A 24320-nucleotide genomic window follows, 5' to 3' on the forward strand; every position below is an offset into this window, starting at 1 on the left:
CAAAGTTTCTTCCTGCTGTTTTCAGGCAACCATATACTATTAGGCCCTTCTTCGCATGTTAACTGGAAGACGAAACAAAATAATGTGTTGTGTCCTTGTGATGTTACGTGACGTATTCACTAACATGACAGTAAGTCAAAACAACAGAATGCTACTTTGTCGTATCCCCGTGTAACGCCTCCTCCAGCATGATGACACGACAAACTAAGGTGCCAACACAACAGAAAAATGTGACGTGCCATCGTCCTAGTTTTGCCGTGTCTCGTGCTGGCTGAGGCACCAACACGATAAAAGTGATTTCTCATTCTATATTGTTTTTGTTCTGATTGGGGCGCAAAAGTGACAGCACGACATTGCAAAAATGCGCTTCTATAGATAAATCATCCAGAAAGAAGAACTTAAGCCATCATTTTCACTAATGAAAATTCACAATTGTTATTGTATGCCTAACTACGGTTAAGGCACAATAAAACGCTTTCTGATGATTTTGTTTTTGGTCTAAACATTAATATCATGACTTTTTTATATAAAGTATATGAAGGCACATTTTAAAACCTCATGAAACATACTTATTGGAATTGTCGTTGTTGTTGTTGTTGATGATGATAGTGATTGTGATTCTTCATTTTTAGCTATCGACGTTCTTGTCAGGGTAGTCTGAAAAAATAATTGTGTTGACATAAGCTACGTTAATAAGGACGAAAAATAGGCCTTATGAATTTATGCGCTCTTGTGAAATAATTAAATATCAATTTTAGTAGTCACACAAGCCTATTCTTTCAGTGTGTCAGTCCATTCCATATAATAAAACGTGTCATTATAAATATTATAAATTAATTTCACGCCCAAGCAGTTCACGGGCGTGGTCATATTACATTTAATACCGGTTCATTCCTTCACTAATAACTCGGCATGCAGCCCGATACTTCGGGTACAAAAACTGTATAGAAGAGCTAGCGTTTTCCAGAAATGTTGCCGGAGAACAGAAAGGTGAGAGATTTCGAGCAAAAAGCAGATAATTTGTTTATTAAACTTTATCTCATTTAATCTAATACATATTTAAAAAATGGCCGCGCAAGCTCATGAACTATTTTACATATTAATTCCTGCGTTATTTATGTCGAACAATCAATCAGTGGTTGTCCAATAATAATAAACCGAAACTGTTAAGAAATTTTAGTGTTCTTTTCAAAGAAATACTTGAATTCGTAGCAACGACTATCATCATTTTGTGGAGACTTTGTGTCTTTGAACATCATATCAGCCGGCGAGGTTTAAGGTATTTCCGCCATCTTGAATACAAAATGACCTTCGTGTGAAAGGTAACAAGATAGTGAACCAAAACTGTCAAATGTAACTGTCCCATAGTACCAAACAGCGCAGTTTGCAAGGATCGAAAAAGAAAAAAAATGCTGTAAAGAAGTAAAACTGCAATTCAGAAATAAACAAAGTAAATATTTACCTGTTATTTTCCGAGTTTACGGTAGCATTTATAGATACTTTTTAATTAATATCTTAAAGATTCATGAACGGAGTTCAAAGGAACAATTTTAAAATCACTAGGAGAATAATCTTACTGCATAGAACTAAACGTAATTAAAAATCTGTTTGTTATATCTGTAAAATACATGCTGCCATTTCGAGCGTGCAAGGCGTCAGAAAGATTGTTTCTGTGCACCAGACTGCCTAGAAATTGTAAGAAAAGTCTCAGAAGCAGTGTGAACTAGATTTAGCAAAATTCCTTCTAGGAATTGTCCAAAAATAAAATAGGCTTATTATAAGAGTAGCTTGATCTGGGATGCAGTATTTGGCTCGAGTTGATTTTGCCAGATCGGATCTCACGAGGCGTGCAAGCGCCGAGTGTGATCCGACCTTGCAAAATCCACGAGAGCCGAATACAAAGTCCTAGATCTAGCTACTGTTATAATGACACTTTTATTATATACCTTTACCATTTTGATTCTCGTTTTGTTCTTGAACGAAATCTTTAATGTTTATCAATATTAAATGGAACTTAGTGAAGTTTTTATGTGCGCTATTTATAGAAATGTGTCGGACCAAGCATATTAATGAAAATAGTCCGGCAGCATACAATACGGAAGGTACAATACGGAATTTAAATGGTACAATATGGATTTTTGTCTCTCTGATCATATTCAATTTTGAAATACAAGCCGATGTTTTACAGAATTTATATAGGTATATAATAAATAGAGGATATTTGTTTGTTTTGAGTGGATATGGAATATATCTCACTGAGAAGTGAGAAAAATTCAAATATTGTGAAACTTTTCTCACTTCGAGGTGAGATATATTCCATATCCACTCAAAACAAGCAAATTTTCTTTTCATTTTATGCTCAATTACGTTGAGATGTGCATTTTGCAACAAATTTTAATCTCAGTGCGGGAAACAGACGCGCGTAAACAGACATGATGTCAGACGTGTTGTGACGTTACAAAGACGCACACAACATAAAGTTCCATTTTATTTTATTTTTTGCTGCATAAGTTATGAAATTCTCATTATGTAAAATGATTTGAATCGAGAAATATACTATAAAGAACAAAGTGCGACTTCATTTTTTTATCCTGTTTTCAGCAAATAATTTAAAATTCATACACAATGTATGAGGGGCGGAGCTATATCTCTCACAGTGTGAAAATATAGATTTCATATTTTCACAGTGTGAGTGATGAGATATAAAAATATTTAACTGATAGAACACAGTATTTCATTAGTTAGCATAAAATAAATATTCTTTATTACACTGGAATAGAAAATATTATGTGCTGCTTATTTCACGGAAAATGCCCATTTCAGTTCTTTTGGTGAAAACAGAATTGTCGGCACTTTCCTCTTATTTCCTTTTGTTTGTTTTATATGTACATTGTCCGTGTTATGTAAGCCAAAACTGTATTATTATCCATAAACAATTTAGCATGTCTTTGAAAGAATTGACGATACTAAGGCAGTATCTAAAAAGGCAGGATTTGTGTTATTGGGCAGGCGCATTTTAAACGTTAGAGGGGCCTTTGACCGTGTGGTCGTTCGTTCTGGTATAAACAGTTTGTTTTTCAACTTATCGGCCATACGTTTATTAGTGATCAGTCCAAAATTGCATTTTATTTTTTGTATGTGTAGGTCCGTACACACTGTTGTTATTATTTGTGGATCACTTTGCTACAAACCTCTAACACATGTGTATGTTAACAGCCATGAGTATAGTAGATATTTTCAGTATTTTCCTACTTTCATGGGCAGATAATTCATGATCAAGGCTGGGCTCCTACGTATTTCTGTTTTTGATTTGATTCTCTGTCAGTAAAAACCGTTTAAAGAAGAAATTCTTTCTGTAAGAAAATGTTTGCCCCATGTCAGTATAGACACTGTTGCAAATGTCCTTAATTATGAACATGACAAAATGATACCGCAAAGTGCTAGTCTTTCCCATGGACAGGATTTCTTTAAACTGACTGCAAATGAAGTCTGAAACAGAAATAAAAAGTAGAATGCACAGTTCTCTTGATCTGATCTTGAATTATCTGCCCTTGACAATTGGATTTTTTAGTATTTTCTGATATCAAGAGCAGATAATTCAAGATAAAGCGAGGGTACCTATGATTTTTAATACATATTTCCGTTTTAAGCCTGGTTCTCAGTCAGCAAACAAAGTTTAAAGAAATTCTGTCCGTAGGAAAGGTTTTGCCCTATATAAATATAGGCAACTGTGACATCTATCTTTAAAAAGTGATGAACTCCCGTAAACTCTTAAAACACGGTTGAGATATTGAATATCCACGGAACACAGATATCAACGGAACTTATGTAGCTACTGGCGGACCCGTGCTGTAGACAACCTCCAACTAAATGTCATAATACCTGCCTACAAAAGTCACGCTTAACCTGTCTCGAAAGACCACCTTTTCACGGAAGCCAGTATTTTTAGTACCCAGGTTTTACTGTATATATAAATATCCTAGCCAGCACCAATGAATTTAATGGCCCTTGTGTGACCCTCTACCAAGATAGTTATCGCAAAAAGATGGTTGCGTCTAGTGGAGTATTTGACAACTCTATCAATAACGATAGTACATCTCAGCTCTGAAGACAAGACAAAATTGAGAACATTTTTTCTGTCAATGATCTTGTTGTTATATGAAATGAAATTTTGCCACACGGACAATAGAACTTGTGCTCCACGTGACCAAAGGTTGATATGGTTTAAATAGGTCTTGCATATCAGAAGTAAACGACTGGAAGTAATATGAGGTGTGTTGGAGCAAGAAAGTTAACGTAACAGTGGTAATGTAGATCCATCCCTATACTATCGTTAAAGGTGTGTATTTTAGTGAAAAGTGGTGCCATGCAATTGAATTTCGAGAGTGAATTAATTTCTTTTACAATACAAAAATATGCAAATACATCCTATCTATTTTTATATGATACCAGATTAAGTTAAAGTCAAATACTATTTTTGTAGATGATTAAGTTACACTGTTATGGACATTATAAAATAAAATCAATGAACACAGTAAAATTGAACAAGAGTGTCATGATGACCCCGGATCGCTCACTTGAGTAATATGAGCTACATGTTTCAAATGTCAAACTAATGATTTTAAGAATTTTTGGAAAATTTTCCGATGTACAGTCAAGTAAACCCTGGGGCGGGGCCAATTTTTTTTTGATCTGAACATGATCTGAAGTTCGTAGAAGTCTACTAAGCAATGTTACATATCAAATATCTAAGATCTAGGCTTTCTGGTTTAGTAGAGAAATTTGTAGAGCTTCATCCAGGAAACATTCATGTGAAGTTTAGATAAAATTGGCCTAGTGGTTTATAAAGTGATGTCGTTTAAAGTAAAATTTTACGGACGCCGGATCAGATGAGTGATCAGACCAGTGATCTAAAAACGGAGACTGCTGAAAATGGTACGGTGACAAGATGACGCTACTTGCACTGTACTGTAAATATTTTGCGTATTTATTGATTATTTTATACTTTTCAAAAAATACACTCTGTCTTAAATGATCTACAATTGATTATATAATAAAATCACTGAGTGTGAAGTATATTTCATTTATTACCTGGGGTGTATTTATGGTCATGCATATTGTTTCCCTTTAATTTAATTTAACGTATCATTGCAAGTCAAATAAACTCTTTACAGAAGGCATTATTAAGTAGCTGTTTGAGATAACAGAGGACACATTTTGCAGTTGTAAGTAAGTTTATTATATACAAATTTTCAAACGATAACGCCCACTTGGTGGCCATATTATTTATCTTCTCTTGATTTTTGATTGAAGGTACAGTGACGAACAAGTCGTACCCGTGCATGAAAATGTAATTCCTGTACAAACGAACATTTAACGGGATGTTTATTGATTTGGACATATACAATAACTTATACTGTAGTTTAAGACTTTTATATGCTTCTTCTAATACCTCTCATTGCAAAATATTTTTGTACAAGCAATATTTTGTTGTTTGATGTTGGATACACGACATTTTTGTTGTGTGATTCTTATACCTGGAATATATATATATATATAAGTACATAAAGCATCATAATTGAAACACAGTTCTCCTACAATATATATATATATATATATATATATATATATATATATATATATACAATTAAAACTAAAACTGTCACAGGAGTGACTTATACCCCCACCATACGGTCTTGTCACATAAGAATGGCAACCATCAACCATAAGAATTTTCAAAAATACTTAGAATAATATGAAACGTAAAAAAAACTTAATACTCAAAACAAAAATTTACTTGTTTTTTTGAGTACTTCATCCTGGGCTTTCTTGGCACATATAAGTAATACTAGTATATGTGCCCAGGATGAGGGATGAGGTAAATATAAAAATCTCTAATATAAGAGATACACTAAAAATGAATACAAAAAAGTGTCTTACCGACACATGAAAAAATGTTTTTACCTTTTACACAGGACTAATAATTGAAATATTTGAAAAATACCTAAAATACTGAAATCTAAAAATAGAATTTCTAAAAACAGACTAATTCAGGAAATTTAAGGGGAAGTAACTCAGTACAAAAGTTTAAAAAATGTTACTTCCCTTTGGCTCTAAGCCATCAGAATGATATATAGTGAAAATGCATCAAAATTAGTCTTAATTCTAAGTAAAAGGGGGAATAATTCATGAAAAGTTGGTGTCAGAGTTATGCACCTTGTCTTACATGATGTGGGTGATAAGGTGGAACATCTATTTTAAGTTTGAATCAAATCCATTTAGTAATAACTGAAATATAGTGAAAGCGCACCAACATTAACCTTAAATTCTAATTAAAAGGGGGCATAATTCATGAAAAATTGGTGTCAGAGTTATGCACCTTGTGTCACATGATGTGGGTTATAAGTTGGGACATCTATTTTAAGTTTGAATCAAATCCATATAGTAATAACTGAGATATAGTGAAAATACTTTAAAATTAACCTAAATTTCTAATAATTAAAAGGGGGCATAATTCATGAAAAATTGGCGTCAGAGTTATGTACCTTGTGTCACATGATGTCAGTGATAAGATGAAACATCTATTTTAAGTTTGAATCAAATCCATACAGTAGTAACTGAGATAATAGATTTCGGGACGGGACGGGACGGGACGGGACAAACCTGACCCCAATATAGCCCCCCTCCCCACAAACATGTTTAGTGGGGGTATAAACATAAAGATATCAGTTTATACAAGTGTTCAAATGGTACAGCTCTTTAATTTTATTCAAATTATGTCGCAAATATTATTCAATATCGTATCTTCATACTGATATAATAAAACATAAACTATCTTCGTATTTAACTCGCGTTTTTCTGAGCGGAACCCACATAAGTCTTGGGTGCAACCTAGGGACATTTGTTTGCCTGTAAATGACACTGATGCCATTAATCATTTTAGATCTTACTATGAAGCCAACACGCAACATTGCATTCTTCTTCTTCCTTCTTCTTCTTTTTATTATTGTTATTATATTATTTTTCTTATTAGATTAGTAGATTTACTCAGCATCCTTTCATTATGAACAAGTTTATATACAGAGGCAGCCACTCCTGATGCCAAATTAAGTTTCATTCAGAACAAACAGTCGGTAGAGCACAAGACTCTTAATCTGGTTCGATTCCCAGTCGCGGCTGATATCCCGACTAGTATTCAGTGCTGGGTGATTTACTTAAATTGGTACTGTTTCCAGCAGTATCGGCCTAGATTGGATGCTGGGGAGGTAATGTGACGCCTGCCGTGGGCTCGGCTGGTAATAAGTTGTTCCGTCCATTACAGGTGGGGACTTTCGTCGACTACCCACGTTAAACAAGAAACTTTACCATTTTTTTTTGTTTAAACACGAAGCAAGTTGACTACAGCGACAGAAAGTCCCAGCAATAAAAAGAGAGACATCCTTTAGAAACAGGCATTAATTTTCTGGCTCACTGAACTAAGCGTTCTTAATCATTAATGTGCTAAGTGTATAGCATCAATACGCACAGCACTATTTTCTTTGAGGAACCAATACAGACCTCATACTTGTCTAAAGAGTATTCCGGAATTTTCTAGAAATTATCACACCTTTGCGGTAGATTATCAAAATGTAAGTTTCAAAATTTCAAATCAATTTCATTTAATATTTCCTTTTCAATTCTCAATCCCATAAATGTGCTTTTTAAGAAATTTATTCCCTTCCTTATTTAGAAGTAATTTGTTTGAGTAACACAAAGAAATTAAATGAGTCCATTGCAGGATGTACCCTTTTAACATTTCAATAGAGATGCTGCATTTCACCTTAGTCCTCAAAGTATAGGAAATAGAGATCAATATAATTGCACCTTTACTAATCCTACCAGGCGTTCTGTATGACAAAAGTGCTTCTATTGTGACATTTTGATACAAGCAAAACTGTATTATCTGCACTATTAATTACTTACTGGTATTTCATTTTATTATTGGCTTGTTAAAAGTTAACTTTTTACCATAAGTAAGTTGGAAAAATCTTATGAACCATGTTTTGAGGGGTAAATCAAACACATATGAATAAATCCTAAATGTTTTTGTTGTGCAAAAAAGTATGATATTGTGTCTAGAACAGTTTTCATTTTCCACTCAATTGTGTAATTGCAAGGGAAGTAAACTAATAGATATCTCTGCTTATAAGTACTAGCCAAAGGCAAGAGTTGACATTCTTTGTGGATCACAAATTTAAATTAAAAATTAAAACTTCTGTTATTGATATTAACAAAACTATCATAAACTTCATATTTATGAAATCATTTTTGGTTATTTGAAGGACTTGGAAATAAATTTCTAGACTTTATTTAATGTATAACTATCATTGAAAATTTTAGTGTCTATCTCTACAAAGTAATCTGCAATTATATTTAGGTTCTTTCTATCATTTGTACTTAACTGACCCGGGAATATCATAAATATGAACTTTGACCTAAATTGTGACCTTGATATTGAAGCCAGCCATTCAAAACTTGCATCCTGTACTTTGTCTCGATGTAGTGAAAATTTGTGTCAAGTTTCTTCGAAATCCTTCAAGGAGTTCAAAAGTTACATAGCGGATATGAAATTGCTAACGGACGGACGGACAGATGGACAGCGGCGTCATAACATAATACGTTCCTACGGACGTATAAAACTGTGACGTTGATAAGCCACCGAATCCTGGTGTACTTAGTCATTGTGGTACTTTTGAGAGGCGTACACTCTTTTATTCAAGATCATGTAAACGAAACAGATATCAGGAATTTAGTCAGATGCCACCGAATCCTGGTGTACTTAGTCATTGTGGTACTTTTGAGAGGCGTACACTCTTTTATTCAAGATCATGTAAACGAAACAAATATCAGAATTTAGTCAGATGCCTGTGACCTTGACATATGAGCCCACAAGTATTCCGTTATTAAGCGAAGACGGAACCCGTAGCTGTCACACTTCATTAATTTGAGTCCGAAAACCATTTTTAATCTCCAGGTCAATATGTGCTTGACCTTTGATCGACACAGCAACATACAAGATCCTTCCAATGTGGTATAGTAGAAATGTCAAACTTGAAAGCTACGCCAATTACATTTTGTAACTTATAGTCCGGAAACAAAAATGTAGAAGGACGGATATATGAACGGATAATACCATTCCATTATACGTCCTGGTTTTTTTTTCTTAAAACTTGCGTATAAAAAATCAATTATTTTAAGGTATATATAACATATATTGTCTGTATATTTAGAGACTTCTGCGCTGTAAAGAAATTAATATAGGGAGATAACCTTAAAAATAAGTGTGGTAAGCGTTATGGTCCTTGTACGCTGCATTTCCCTACAGCAGTTGCAGTGTGATGTTCTGGACAGTAATGCTACATAAAGGGACATTACTCAAACAATAGGGTACAGTAATGGTTCGTGCATGTCACACATTTTCAATTGAAACTGATCACAAGCGCCAGTATTACGTGAAACTTATCATAAGTGCTAGTTTGGTTTTAAATTTCATCAATGAACTTTAAACAAAAAATCTAAGTTAAAAGTGGGCATAACTCTGTCTAAATTCAAATAAATCAGAGTTATAGGGATTATTTCTCTTTTGATAGTAAATAACTAATTTAAGATTCAATCCAAAAGCTTTGATAGTAACAGAGATATTTTACATTTTCAAAAACTTTAACCAAAAATTTCGAAGTTAAAAAGAGGCATAACTAGATTAAATGTTCCTCATCGAAATCAAACTTTTTATGAATATAAGGAATACAGTCTAACCTGTACTAACGGTCACATTCGATCAGCGGTCTCCTACGTTCAGCGGTCATTTTATCAAGCCCCCGAAGAATTTTCCTCTATTTCATCATTTTATTCAGCGGCCACCGAAATTGCCTCCCTTCCGCCGTATTTGACCCCTTTCAGTGGCCATGTTTCTTCCCAAACCAATTATTTTTAGGCTATAATTGCCGAAGATGCCTGATTTTTAAGAAACACGTGATTGCTAAGTTTCGCGTGATTTCACCACAAGAACGACAAAATGACATGAGCTTCTCAATTAAAACCGATAACCAAAGGTGTGATCCCCATTTTGTTACGATCGAATGGCTAGTAATTATCGGCAATTGGCGTGTCACCTCGTGTCAGTTTTGTTGTTAACAATTTGATCTCGGTTAAAGATAATACTCAATATCTAATTAGTAGCATAATATTTGCTATTCTTTTATATTTCTTTCATCAAAATACTATTTAATTTATACGAAATTTATTATGCTTGAACAAAATATAAACCGCTCGATTTTTTACGGAACCTAACGGCAGATTTTAACGTAGACAGTAAACATGGAGAGTAGCTTCCCCTATAAAAATGGCGAAAATTGTATACAAACTTGTTTTGAAGTTGGAAAATTGTCTGTAACAATTTTTGTTGTAAAAAAAAAAAAAAGAAAACACGCCGGAAATTTAGATTGCTAAGAAGACCATTCGAATTGCGAAGGCAAATGCACGTCAATGTATCCTGGTAAAATAATAATAGAAAATCGAAAAAGAAATGGGCCTTAAGGCTAAACTGATCAGAAGTCTGAAAAATACATTTACTGGCTGCAATAACGATCAGCGGTCACCTGGCTTAAGCGGCCAAATTGCCTGCTTCCCCTAGCTGGCTGCTTAAGACAGGTTAGACTCTATGTTATTGTCCTTTTTATTTTTAAATGGTGCCTAAATAAATACACTTAGCCATTAAAATGGAATTCATCGGTTGCAGATTGGCGTCTTCAAACACTTTTATACATCTGTTCCCCCAGACGACATTAATTAAGTATCTGATCTTCAATATCAAGAATTAATGTACGAAAAGTCCGAAGAAATGCTTAAATTTTTTTGTTGCTTTCACTAGTATCGATGAGAACCACATTACATGTTTATATTGGATTGAAGACTTCAAGAAGACATCTCGGTAGAAGAAACACAAAACAATAATTTCGTGTATACAACATCAAACAACAAAATGTTGCTTGTACTAAAGTATATTTGCAATGGGAAGTTTTAGAAGTAGCATATAAAATCTTCAATTAGAGTACAAATTTACGTATATGTCCAAATCAATAAACATCCCGAAAGGTGTTCGTTTTGTACAGGAATTACATTTTCGTGCACGGCTTCGATTTTTTCTTCACTATAAACTGGCACTGTACCTTCAATAACATTTTAACAAAGATAAACATGTAAGACCAAAAGCCGAGTGAGGGTAAATTATATGGCCACCAACTTGGCGTGATCGTTAAAAAATACGTATATAATAAAGACAATTACCACTGCAAATGACGTCATTTTGAACTGCAACTAGTATTTTGCTCGCCTAAAAGCAGCAACTAACAAAATACGTCCAACCCCTCCCCAACTGATATAATAAATCTAGAGGCAGCATGAATAGATATACGTGGCCACATGAAGCAGAAAAGCAAAACAACGTAACAGTGTAGAATTTCAAACCGTTTGGTGTGTCGCAGAGAAATCATCTTTTAATTTGAAAGCAGTAAGATGATTTCCTTAAAGACGGTATAGCTACAAGCAATAGATTTAGTCGAAAGTATATAAGTTAGACGAACATGTTCATAAATCATTGCCAGATATATGTAACAGATAGATTAAGGAGAAAAAAATATGTTCAAGATATAGTCAGAATTTAACGAATATATATTAGAATGTTACATTGTATATCATAATCAAATCATTTAGCAAGGGGCGGAAAACTTATGTTACCGTCTCCTCTACTGCAGTCACTACAGGTGCATTGGGAATGGCTTTTGCAGTAAAAATTTGTTACGCTTGTATGTTCAAAGGCATACGTTATTGAGGCTGTGTTATCACCAAATGCTATCCTATCACTCTCGGTATAGATAAATTGATCTATTATGGACATATATATTATATTTCAAAAATATTACTATTTTTCAATTTGACAGCTTATATGGAAAATGTGTCAGTCGCTAAATGTTTATATTGGAAACTACAGCCGTGTCATCGTAAATTTTACTATCAGAGAGAACAGAGAAAATCAATGAGTTACAAAGGGAATAATTTTATCTGAACATAAACATCAATGTACAAAAACAGAACAAAACAAATATGAGGTGCATGAGCATGATGATATATGTATTATCCCAAAAACAGTTTTGCGTTTTACGTCTCTTACAAAGATTAAGTTATTTTAAGCTTGTTTTTTTTAAAAAAAACACTCTATTAAAGTCTTATGGAATGGCATTTATAAGCCGTAAGCACCTAGAATGTAACTCTTGTAACCAGTACTAATGAAATGTTTTTTTTTATATTTTTGTTTTTTTTTTACAATTACGGTAACTTGACAAAAATGAATAAAAGCAAAAGTTATTTTGAAACATGTACTTACCAAAACTATAAGTAGGAATGCCAAAATTCTTGTTGTGCTTGCCATTTTGAACATTTTCCTCGTTCTTTAAATCTGAAAGTTTAATAGTAAAATGTTTCTCATTGGATTGAAGTTTTAATGTGTTTATATAATTAAATGCAAAAGAAACCATTCCGTAAGTATGAGTTCTAGTCTGACTTCCTTAATGATCATACAATATATTTACGTCCTGTATTGGTGTGCCACCAGTTGTGACTTACCCATAAAAGCTGTTTAAATCTAATACATTTTTCGAGAAACGTTGTTTATACGCCATATATTTGATTTCCAATTAGACAGGCATAGGTTTGAATCCTGGACGAGACGTAGGTGCGCTGTTATGTGTGTCCATTGTCTAAGGTCACTTTTCTTCCAAGTCTGGTTATTGTGGGGAATTTATAAGAATGAAAAATGTCTGTATTATCTTTACTAGAAGCTTTAATACGTAAAACTGACAAGTCTTTAAAATATCCGTTTGTTTATTATTCTATCTTAAAACATTGATTACTTAAGATAAATTCTAGATATCATATCATGTTTATCTCAATCACGCACCTTAATTATTACTCACGGACCAAACGCAGCGAATAAGTTACAATGTGTGTACTTATTATCGCAATATGCCATTCTGATTATATATGTCGGACTGACTAGCAATTTTAGTTAAAAAAAAAACTACATACGACCATTGGATATGCTGCTGAGGAGAAAATACTAAGTGAATCTACTTTTCAGCATATATTGCATGGAAAAATTATTCTTCCTAGATCTTCTTTTCCAATCAATAAGCAACATAAATAAAGTGAAAGATTAAACAAAATCTGATAATTTATTTAACATAATTTCGGTAGCGTTGTTCACGTGTAATTCAATAAATTTTATTTAATGCAAAGGTCTTTGAACATCCCAGAACATTTCTTTTCTGGTTTACATTAACTACACGGTCATATGTTTTCTGTTGAAAAAGCAAATACACTTTTATATCTTTACTGTGATTGTGGTCCCTGTTGGGGGTTGGGAGGAGAGTATTGCGGTTAAGGATACTACAAAACACTACTATAAAGCACATATGCCTTACTACACATGCTTAACTACATTTGTTTTCAAATATACATGAATCTATGTCAAGTATTTTGAGGTATGTATGATACAAACGTTTAAGTCTTTTATACATAATTATTTTGACTCAGGTACAAATGTAAGGACCATAACTCGGGTCTTACTAGGTGAAATCCTAAACAAGACCACATCTGCTTAACAATAATCATGATATTTGATGACTGTATTAAAGGCACTCGATACAGTTTTTCCGGACGGGTCGATATTTACCCCACCACCGTGCCAATTTGGTTGTGTTTCTAATCGATGTAGCTCACTGCAGAGTTGGTGCGGTCTTCTGTGCATGCCCGGAAGTGATTATCTAATGTCGCGTACGGCAAAAATTCGCAAATTATTGTATGTTCGCATGCATTTAATGTACAAAATGTATAATATACTGACTCAAGGTTAGGGTAAGTATCACCATGGTTACAAAATATATACATTTAAAGTACTTTTTGTTCAAATTGCTTCAATCCGACATACTGGAGTCTGTTATTTATACCAGCGCTCAAACTCTGCATTGAGTCACAGCTGTTTCTAATCCCGTACCGTACCCGTACCGTACATTCGCAAACTATAGTTTTTGTTAAAAAAGGGCGGAAACTTTCATCATTCTATGCCATCAAAATGCTTCAGAGTCACCTTAAAATCCGCTTATTTAGAAATCTGCCGTTTGATAATTTTATATATATATTTCTAAGTCATTTGCTCAAACACTGAAAGAGTATTTCGTACCAACCTGCGTTGTATAAATGCCCGCCACACCCCACCTCGTTGTAATTTGATTTAAGCGAAATCTAATATGGTGACCTATCAATTTTCTTTTTGTTTTAGATTAGGTAGACATAACCAAAGGTATGTGCAGAGTTTGATGAAATTCTATTATGTGAAACTAGATAAAATAGCAGAATTACCAACTTAAAACTGACAAAAATATGCAAAATAGCCCTTGGGTCTGCTGAACAAGTATTCCTTTCTTTACAAAATCATGTTCTTTTGATTTCTCTGAGCATGTTTCAAATAGATATATTGTTTTCCGTTACAAAAATGCTTTGATAATCAAATTTGTGCTGATTATTGTACTTTACTGAAATATATTTTAGGATTACAGAAATTTTGAAAAATGTTTAAAATAGCACCATATCTAGGGGCAAATTAAATTGAAACAAAGCTGGTGGCCTAGTATTTTAATTTCATTTTTCAATAGATCATAACATGATCTTTTAATACAAAACATTCCATCAAAATCTATTATTGAGAAAAAAACGAAGCTGTAGCGAGCGTCCTTAAAGTAAAATACTTACCGCATACACCACTCTGATCTTATTGAGGGAAATCCCTAAACAAAACACATCTTCATATGATGAGTAACAATCCTTAAGACGTTTGATGACTCTAAAGCAAACTAGCTACGTGCGACACAAATTAGGACGGACGGATTGGCTGGTTTTAAAGAAATAATACGATTAAACATAAACACATTAGTCTTATCTTTATCTTTTACAGCACAGTTAAACGCGCACAAGCGTCAAAAATTCGTTTCTACACATTGTAATATAACTTCTTTGTACTAGGGTATATCATATCCCCAAAATATTTTATGTTGTAATATCAAACAGTCCAATTTCTTCAATTTTGGAGAAGGTTAACTTTTGCCCAAAAATGTCCTAAAAACTGAAAGTCTCTCAACGGGTTAAAGAACATGTTTGCTGTCATTAACCGAATTTGTAAACAAATCTGAAATTTTCATTATGAACACAGCTGTCGACCACAATCAAAAATGATCATAAATTCTTTGAAAGACGCTGGACCTATGGTCAAAATATTTATGTGGGCCTTTAGTGTGCTCACCATTAAAACATGCCCATATGACCTAAATATGGTACAAAATGTTTATTTTCTGAAAAATCTATGCTTTCAGCAACATTCATTGGCATGTTTCGAACAAAATAATAAAATTATTTACAAATAATAAATTCATCATAGTAAACTTCCATGCCCTTCCGCAGCCAAGAAATCCATGAGGTGAACGCTGCAGTGTAGGCTCCAATTGGTATTTCCTTAACTAACTGAAAAATACCACTCCCACGTGCTTTTATGATAAATATTTGCGCCCAAAAGAGGAAAATGTCACAATGACTTACATCTGGTGAATAAGCGGGAGGATTGTTTTGTACAACCTTTTTATCTCTCAGGAACTTTTAAACGATGGCACTTTAGTGAGCCGCAGCGTTGTCATGGATCAGCTGGAGATCACGGACCATTCCTTGAACGTATTTTTTTATTTTGTTTAACAGCTTTCAGTAGTTTGTCTCTATAAAACTTTTCAGTGACTGACTTTCCTGACGATGTAGGAATTTGTACAACAGTATCCTAGAGTTAAAGAAGATGGAACACAAAACATTTTCACACTTTTAGTTCTTTTTGCGTTGGTCTACGGTTACTTTTTCGCAGCCACTGTCACTGCGGCTAATAAAATTACTTGATAACGAAACTTGAAACTACTACGGAATCACGTGTTGTCATTATTTTTGAATGGACCTCGTAGATAACTGGGAGTGTAGCGAACATAAATATAACCTGCATCATGCACATGATATATGAAGGATGGTCAGTAGTAGTATTGATAAAGGCAGTTGTGGGGAATTTGTTTATTGGTATGTGATTGCAGCAAGGACTGTCTTTGTCAGCACTGCAGGTACGAATTTTATGATATTTTACCTGGTGGGTGGTATTGATATGCAAAGTGAGTTATGTGTCTTGATTTGCAAGTGTATTTTATCAAAAAAAGAAATGTGGAAACACCATAGGTCACTCAACATGAATAAAAATATTGCATGTTCGGATTGACTGAGCCTGTTCATGGACGGTAGTGGAAATTTCGACCACATGGCAGGAGTTTAATGGTTTATTGTAAACAGTGTGTTCTGTAATAAGTTGTTTTTATACTGCGATATGCGTTATTAATAGTTTATTGATTGTTGAGACACTGCCGTCTGAGGGCAATCGATTACACGGCTTAGAGAAGTCATTACTGTTGAGTTGAAGCAGAAGCATGTGAAATCCCAGGCACTACTGAGATCATGCTTCAGGTTGCACTCTCTACTATTACTTGTACGATTACGATTTGAAGGTGTCCTAAACACACACCATTGCTTACAACGTTTTGTTCAAGGATCGTACAGACTATGAAGGTTGAGGATATCGTTCTATATTTAGTGGCCTTAAATTTGTCACTCTTTTGAAGACTGCTGATACAAAAAAATAAACAGAAGAAGCCATGATATATTTTAACGAGAGCACCGCCTATGGGTGCCATCGCTTGTTTACAAGTACTGAACAATATGTAAGAAGAGTTATAGGTAAGATTTTCTAAGTATAATAAGGGCCATAATTCTGACACAATGCAGGCTATAGTCACAGGTTTTGATCTCGCTCTGTCCTAATAATTAATGATAAACAAGTGTGCAAAGTTTTAAAGCTGTAGCTTTTATAGATGTTGAAAAAAGATGGACCTAATCAAATATTTTGACCAAGAAACTCAAATTCTAAGTACAAAAAGGGCCATAATTTTGACAGTTCTTGGCTTAAAAGTTTCAAAGCTGCAGCTCTTACAGCGTTTTAGAAAAGGTGAACCAAAATTGTAACGAACGCTGACGCCGACGCCGACGATCAAGTGACAACTATATCTTGTAGCTTTTTTTTTCAAAAAATATCAGACGAGCTAAAGATGAAAATTACATCTATCGTCAGTTGAATTTGTTGTTTTTTTTTTATCTAATTCACGTAACTGGATATTTTAACGGTGTATCAGTACAAGTTTTTAGATGGCTTTTGTGTGAAACATTATAAAAATGTATATATCATTAGAAACAACAAGCCTTATGTATATTATAAGCATAATAAGGTTTTAAATTGATTTGATGCTTTCCAATGACCACATGGCCTGCCTACGGTGATCATTTTCAGTCAGTCTATTCGATTGCCGCTTAAACAAGTTAGATTGTATATTATTTGTACTATTTCATTTTATTGCCGACATGTCGTCTGTTAGAATTATGTTTTTTCTGTTTGCATAAGGTACTTACAATGTATTTCATTCCTTTTTTGCGGTCACTCGTAATATGATATATGTGCATGTGCTTAAACTTAGCCAGAGCTGCCAGAGTAGCCAGAGTTCAGCCAGGGAAGCCAGAGTAGCCACAGTTTCCAGGATTTTAACATATTCTGGCTACTCTGGTTAGAGTAGCCAGAGTAATCAGGCCCCGTCACAAAACATTTTCAGCAGCCTTAGCTAATGAGTTTGATTATGAAAATTAATATGTCATTTCTATCTAAATAGCATGTTGGAAACTAAATTTTAAGTTAATAACTATTTTCAAGTGGCTATTTAGAGAAGCCAGAGTAGCCAGAGTTCAGCCAGAGTAGCCAGAGTTTCTAGGTTTTTAACATGTTCTGGCTACTCTGGTCAGCCAGAGTAGCCCAAGTAACCAGGATTTTATTTGCTCTGGTTACTCTGGCTGGCAAAGTAGCCAGAGTTTCTACGATTATAACATATTCTGGCTACTCTGGTCAGTCAGAGTAGCCAGAGTAGCCAGGGTAACCAGGCCCCGTGTTCACAAAACATTTCCAGTCTTAGCTGAGTTTGATTATGAAACTCAATTTGTCATTTCTATCTAAATAGCATGTATTAAATTGAATTTCAAGTTAGTGGCTATTTAGGGTAGCTAAAGTAACAGAACTCTGGTTAATCTGGCTGGCCAGAGTAGCCAGAGTTCAGTCAGAGTAGCCAGAGGTTCTAGGATACTAACATGTTCTGGCTACTCAGGTCAGCCAGAGTAAGCAGGATATCATTTGCTCTGGCTGGCCAGAACAGCCAGAATTTCCAAGATGCCTATTGGCTCTAGCTACCCTGGTTAGCCAGAATAACCAGAGAAACTACAGTAAAACCTGTTGCGAAATGGCCCTTTTGGTACCCCTTAGGGTTGAGTTTTTTGTTTTATGTATTAAGTGATTCTTAAAACGGACTTCAAAGAAGTGTCTAATTTTTCAGGCAGCAGCCAGAGTAGCCAGAGGTTATAGGATTTTCACTTGTTCTGGCTACTCTAGTCAGCCAGACTAGCCAGAGAAACCAGGATTTCATTTGCTCTGGCTACTTTGGCTAGCCAGAACAGCCAGAATTTCCGAGATACCCATTGGTTCTAGCTACCTGAAGGTTCACACTGTCTCTGATGTTATTATGGAAGGCGTTCGAGTATCTGATCTTGCCTGGAAAACTGAGTTCTTATGATATTGTGTTCTTGAAGATGGAATGATAAAATTTAAATTTCTATAGGCTGTCAGGTGGCTATGATCTACAGAGACGAGTTTTTGTGATATTTTGTACAACATTATTAGGGATGCATGTATTCTTCTCTGTTCTAGTGTCTGCCATTTAAGAGTTTCAAGCATTGATGTTACGCTGGTTTGGTGTGAGTAGTCGTTCATAACACATCTTTTCTGTAGTGTTTAATTCTTGATTATGTAATTTATAAGGAAAAATGATATTTTTTCTTTTTCTGAGATTCTTATGACTTGAATTCTATAGACCAATTACATTCCCTTCTTCTAATTTTGTCAAATCATCTTGAAGTTTGTAAGAGTCTACTAACGTGTCAATGGTGATGTATATGATGGTGTCATCAGCAAATTAGCGTATTCTACCTTTAACAGAGTTGAGAAGGTCGTTGATAAAACAAAGGAAGAGACAAGAACCCAACACTGAACCTGGGAGAACGCTCTGATAGAATTGGTAAAGAGTGTGAGCCTTCAACTACTACAGATTGAGAACGATTGCTAAGGAAAGATTAAATCCAGGATAGAGAGCTTTTATTGGCCAATGTTTCATGAGTTTATAGAGGAGTTGATGATCGACCTTGTCGAAAGCTTTCGAGAAATCCATTACAATGAGATCGCTTTGTTTTCCAGATTGGAGATTTTCAAAAATTTCTCGTGTAAAGGATAATAGTTGAGTCTCACAGCTATGTTTGGAACGGAAGCGATATTGGAAATGTGTGAGAAGATTTTTGACTTTTTTGGTTCTCTCAGGGTTGATTGTTTTGTGTTTTATGTATCAAGTGATTCATAAAACGGACTTCAGCCAGAGTAGCCAGAGTTTCTAGGATTTTAACATGTTGCGAAATGACCCTTCTTTGTACTTTCAGGGGTGATTTTTTGTGTTTCATGTATCAAGTGATTCATCAAACGGATTTCAAAGAATTGTTTTACTTTTTCAGACAGCATACCGCCTCGGTAGCCTAGTGGTAGAGCGTCCGCTTCGAGGGTTCGATCCCCGGCCGCGTCATACCAAAGACATAAAAAAAACCGTCGTTTACATGACTGAAAAAGGTTGAAAAGGACGTTAAACCCGAACACACACGCACACAGAGAGAGAGAGAGAGAGAGAGGGTGGGGGGAAGAGAGAGAGAGGGGGTGTGGGAGGGGGAGAGAGAGAGAGTCCTAAATTTGTTGAGTCCAAACACATTCAATATTGTTTCATACACATACACAAGTTAATTTAACATGGACTGTTGATTACCTGTCTAATGGCATAAGTTGATTATAAAGGTGATCACAAGAACTCCTTAATTGTAAATTGCGATATTTGAAAGCACTTGTATCAACTGATATCATGTCATGATATCAAATTTTACATTTCCTGAATTCCGAATTACCGGATGTCCTACAGCAAATACCAGGGGAAATCCTTTGAATAACCAATACGAAGAACACCGGAGCTTGTTTCTGCTGACAGGCCCTGTAACCATTCCTTTACGAAAAATATGCTTACGGTAGTTATTTGTCACAATAATGCTTTTTGACTGTCTTTAATCTTGTTTGATTGTAGAGTAAAATGTCCTTTATTCCCCTGAAGGGAGGCATATTAAATTTGCACTGTCACACTTCGTCTTTTAATTCATCAGACTGTTTTCCATTTGTTCGCAACACTTTGGGGGTATTTGTCACTAATCAGTGACTCATGTCACAGGTCTTGTTAATTCATGAATTTATTACATGACAAGCAACTATTTGAGTGTGTCCCTTGCTACACACAATTAGAAACAACTCTGGCTGAACTCTGGCTACTATGGCTGAACTCTGGCTACTCTACCCAGCCAGAGTAACCAGAGTTCTGGCTACTCTGGCTTCTCTAAATAGCCGCTTGAAAATAGATATTAACTTAAAATTTAGTTTTAAACATGCTATTTAGATAGAAATGGCATATTAAATTTCATAATCAAACTCACCTAAGACTGAAAATGTTTTGTGAACACGGGGCCTAGTTACTCTGGCTACAGAACATGTTAAAATCCTAGAAACTCTCGCCAGTCAGAATAACCAGAGCAAAAATGAAATCCTGGTTACTCGAGCTACTCTGGCTGACCAGAGTAGTCAGAACATGTTGAAATCCTAGAAACTCTGGCTACTCTGGCTGAACTCTCGCTACTTTGGCCAGTCACAGTAACCAGAGTTCTGGCTACTCTAGCTACTCTGGCTGAACTCTGGCTACTCTGGCTGAACTCTGGCTACTCTGGTTGCTCTGGCTATGTTCACGCACATTATATGTGCATCGAATTGAAAGCACATGTGTTCGGATACGATGAAACTTTCCTACATCATTTCTCTAAAAAGTGCAGTTAATGCTTCAGGGTTTAGGATATAATGTATTGCAATGGACAGAAGCTGCATTCCTTTACCTGATTAAAAAACTATAAAAACGTTTGACTAAATAAATCTCTCTCTCTTTTGTGACATTGACTGGGTAGTGTTATTACAGAGACAATAAAAGCTCTTAACATTTCTTTGACTGGGAGAATACACAGCCAGGGCGCCCCTCGATATCTTATCTCCCAGCTACGGCTCATATAAACATGTTTCCTCTTGAATGATCGTTTTAAGCCGCATCGATTCAAATGTATTTGAAAGACATATAAGATAAGTGAATAAATAAGTTGGTTTAGAAGCTTTATTCTACGTAAATGAAAACTTCGCCGTAATACCCCAGTCACACAATCGGCGCGGATAGCTACGTCTAGCCACGGACAGAAACGTAGTAATCCGTATCTATTCGTACCTGAGTCGTACCGTAACGTAGTAACCCGTATCAATCCGTACCAATCCGTACGGCTCAGGTACGGATCGATACGGATTACTACGTTTCTGTTCGTAGCTAAACGTAGCTATAAGCGCCGTATGTGTGACTGTGGTATAAGAGGCAAAACCACTAGACAGATACATAGGTTTCATAATTACTTAATGGTGTTTTAGTATTTTTCATTGTTTTCCATATAAACTTTGGTATGCACTGCATTTGACTACACATTTCTAATTTTCAGTTCTTAACCTCGAATATCTGCCCTTTCTAATATTATTTCAGTCATTCTGACGTGTCCGATTAATGTGTGTTTATTAATGCTTGTCTTGCGATCTGTATGCTCTTTATGTTAGTGTAACCCCTCTACCCCCACCAAAGCGGCAAATATTTCGTATTTAATTATCCAAAATACTGTTGTTTATGTATATTAAGTATTTCGTATGTTTTAAAGGCATTTAAGTCGGGAGTGTTTCAGAATACAGCGTGTGGCTCTAGATATTTTAGTAAAAAATGCACTCCGTGCCTCTTGAACACAGTGTTTGATTCGAGGACGAAATGGGAAAGGGCGAGGGGATACTTTACTGATAAATCAGCAATATGACATTAACTTTTAATCTTGGAGCAAACTGAAGTTGGTATACAGATCAAATACTCACGTTTACATATTCTGTGAAGGAGTGTCCACTTGTCACATTATCATCTATATTCTCAAATGCCGAAATATCATTCTTCCATTATTCACAAATATTAAAGCGGCATCGACACTAATATTTCGCAGAAACTGCACCAATAAACCTAATTACTCAATTCCAAATTTAATCACTATATATATTTGTTTTTCAGCCCGTTTATGACACATCACTATAGTCCTATCTTTCAATTCAAACTTCCTGTTTTATTTAAAGCTCACATGACGATCGCGATATCTATAGATAACACGTTTTATCAAAATATGATATCCGAGTTCATTTGCAGTAGTTTCTAATTATGTTGTATATTAGATGACTTGTGAATTATTACAACGTACAAAAATAAATATGTTTGATACAACTAATGATGTTTACTTGAAACAAGGTCAGCTTTTAACCAGAATTTTCTAGAATTCTGTTCCTTAATTATTGACCGTGTTAAAGATATTCCCTTCAAATTAGATTGTCTCCCTTACATTTGCTAAAGTCGTGTCATTTATTAGATTTTGTATTGATTTGAATATAATATTGCTTTGGCCAATACACAAAAATAAAGCTCACATATTACACCATAGAAAGAAACATAGCATATAGGTAGTTTTTGATATAAATCATGTTGTTTTATAGATTCATACAGAATTATCATTCTTGTAAAGGTATAAAACATTTCTGTAAGAAAAGCATTATGTTAGTTTATGATATTACGGAATTCATGTTGAAATGTAAATGAAAACGAAAATATTTAAATATTTTTTATGTTTATTTTATTTTCTTTTGACCGGAAAATGACAGCTAAATATTGAAATCCGAGGATTATTTTATAAACGAATTTTCCCTCTGTATCATAGTTTTCCTCTAGAAAAACGAGACTTGTGTGATGATACATGTATTCCAATTTTGTTTGAATGTCCTTGTCCGTATAACAGTACTTTTGTTTAACTTTACATGCCTAGAGGTTTGCTCCTTAAAACATGATAAAATAGAGTAATAGCGAGCTCGAAGGGCCTGCTCGAGAATCGAGCTTTACGGTAACGCAAGTATACTTTCACATTTGGTGAAGGATTTGAAAAGTTTCGTCGGAAGTTTTAAAAAAGGGCACCCTAGCGGACTGGTGCTCACAGGAATTACTTCTTTCAGGAGTGAATACAGAACTTCATTCAACTGCTAAAAATTATTCATCACTTAACAATAATGAAAAAATGATTTCCAGTTGTTTGAAAAAAATATTGTTTTCATTTAAAAGATCAAGTATCGGCCAGAAAATGGAAAAAATGTCATAATAAGCAAAAAGAAACGGGAACGCGGTAATGACGTCACCGTGACACCGGCTTCCCATAAAGTTTGCAACGTATGATATTCACTGTTATAGGTATGGTGACACTAAATGTAGACTTTTTCAGTTAATAGGTTCTCCCGAATTCTTGTGACTAGTGAATAGTTTCTTTGTGACAAATAAATGATGCATTATTTTAGATAAATCCGATTTCTTTGAGCTCGCTTTGAGGCTTTGCCTTATTTCATATTAAACTTAGCAATAAGGTATTTGACATAGGCAATAGCAAAAGAAACAAGCAATTTAACAAGCTATATAATTTATAGCTCAAAGTCATATCAACAGGGAAACAAATATTGATTATCGGATAATGTTCAAGGGGGACAACCTACTATGATATGCCAGTCAAATATAATAAAAGCTGGAGATGGATCCTTAAACATGCAAGCTTCACCCTTTATTTGCAATATTTTAACAAAAAGGCTTTTAGAAATAAGAATATTTGCTATTAATGAAAACAAACTTAGAATTGACGTTACTCGGTGCGTTTTAATTATTAACAGATTATACCAAATTGTGTATCGGAATGGGTACATTTGTAAGTTCAAGATAAAAAGTTTACAAATGAGGCTTAGCCTCTTAATACAAAAATTCCGAAACCAATGTGATGCGGCATTTTGCTTC

At 34.7% G+C, this 24320-nt stretch overlaps 1 long non-coding RNA gene across 1 annotated transcript; it reads right to left on the bottom strand.

Annotated features, from left to right (window-relative positions):
• Positions 1–570: 570 nt before the first annotated feature.
• On the bottom strand, positions 571–22532 carry LOC128553535 (uncharacterized). The gene is made up of 3 exons (XR_008369363.1): positions 22331–22532; positions 12422–12493; positions 571–657 (listed from the first exon to the last, which is right to left on the bottom strand). It is a non-coding gene; the product is annotated as an uncharacterized LOC128553535 (long non-coding RNA).
• Positions 22533–24320: the final 1788 nt, after the last annotated feature.

This window comes from Mercenaria mercenaria, unplaced genomic scaffold (genome assembly GCF_021730395.1).
Source record: "Mercenaria mercenaria strain notata unplaced genomic scaffold, MADL_Memer_1 contig_3925, whole genome shotgun sequence".
NCBI classification, from domain to species: domain Eukaryota; kingdom Metazoa; phylum Mollusca; class Bivalvia; order Venerida; family Veneridae; genus Mercenaria; species Mercenaria mercenaria.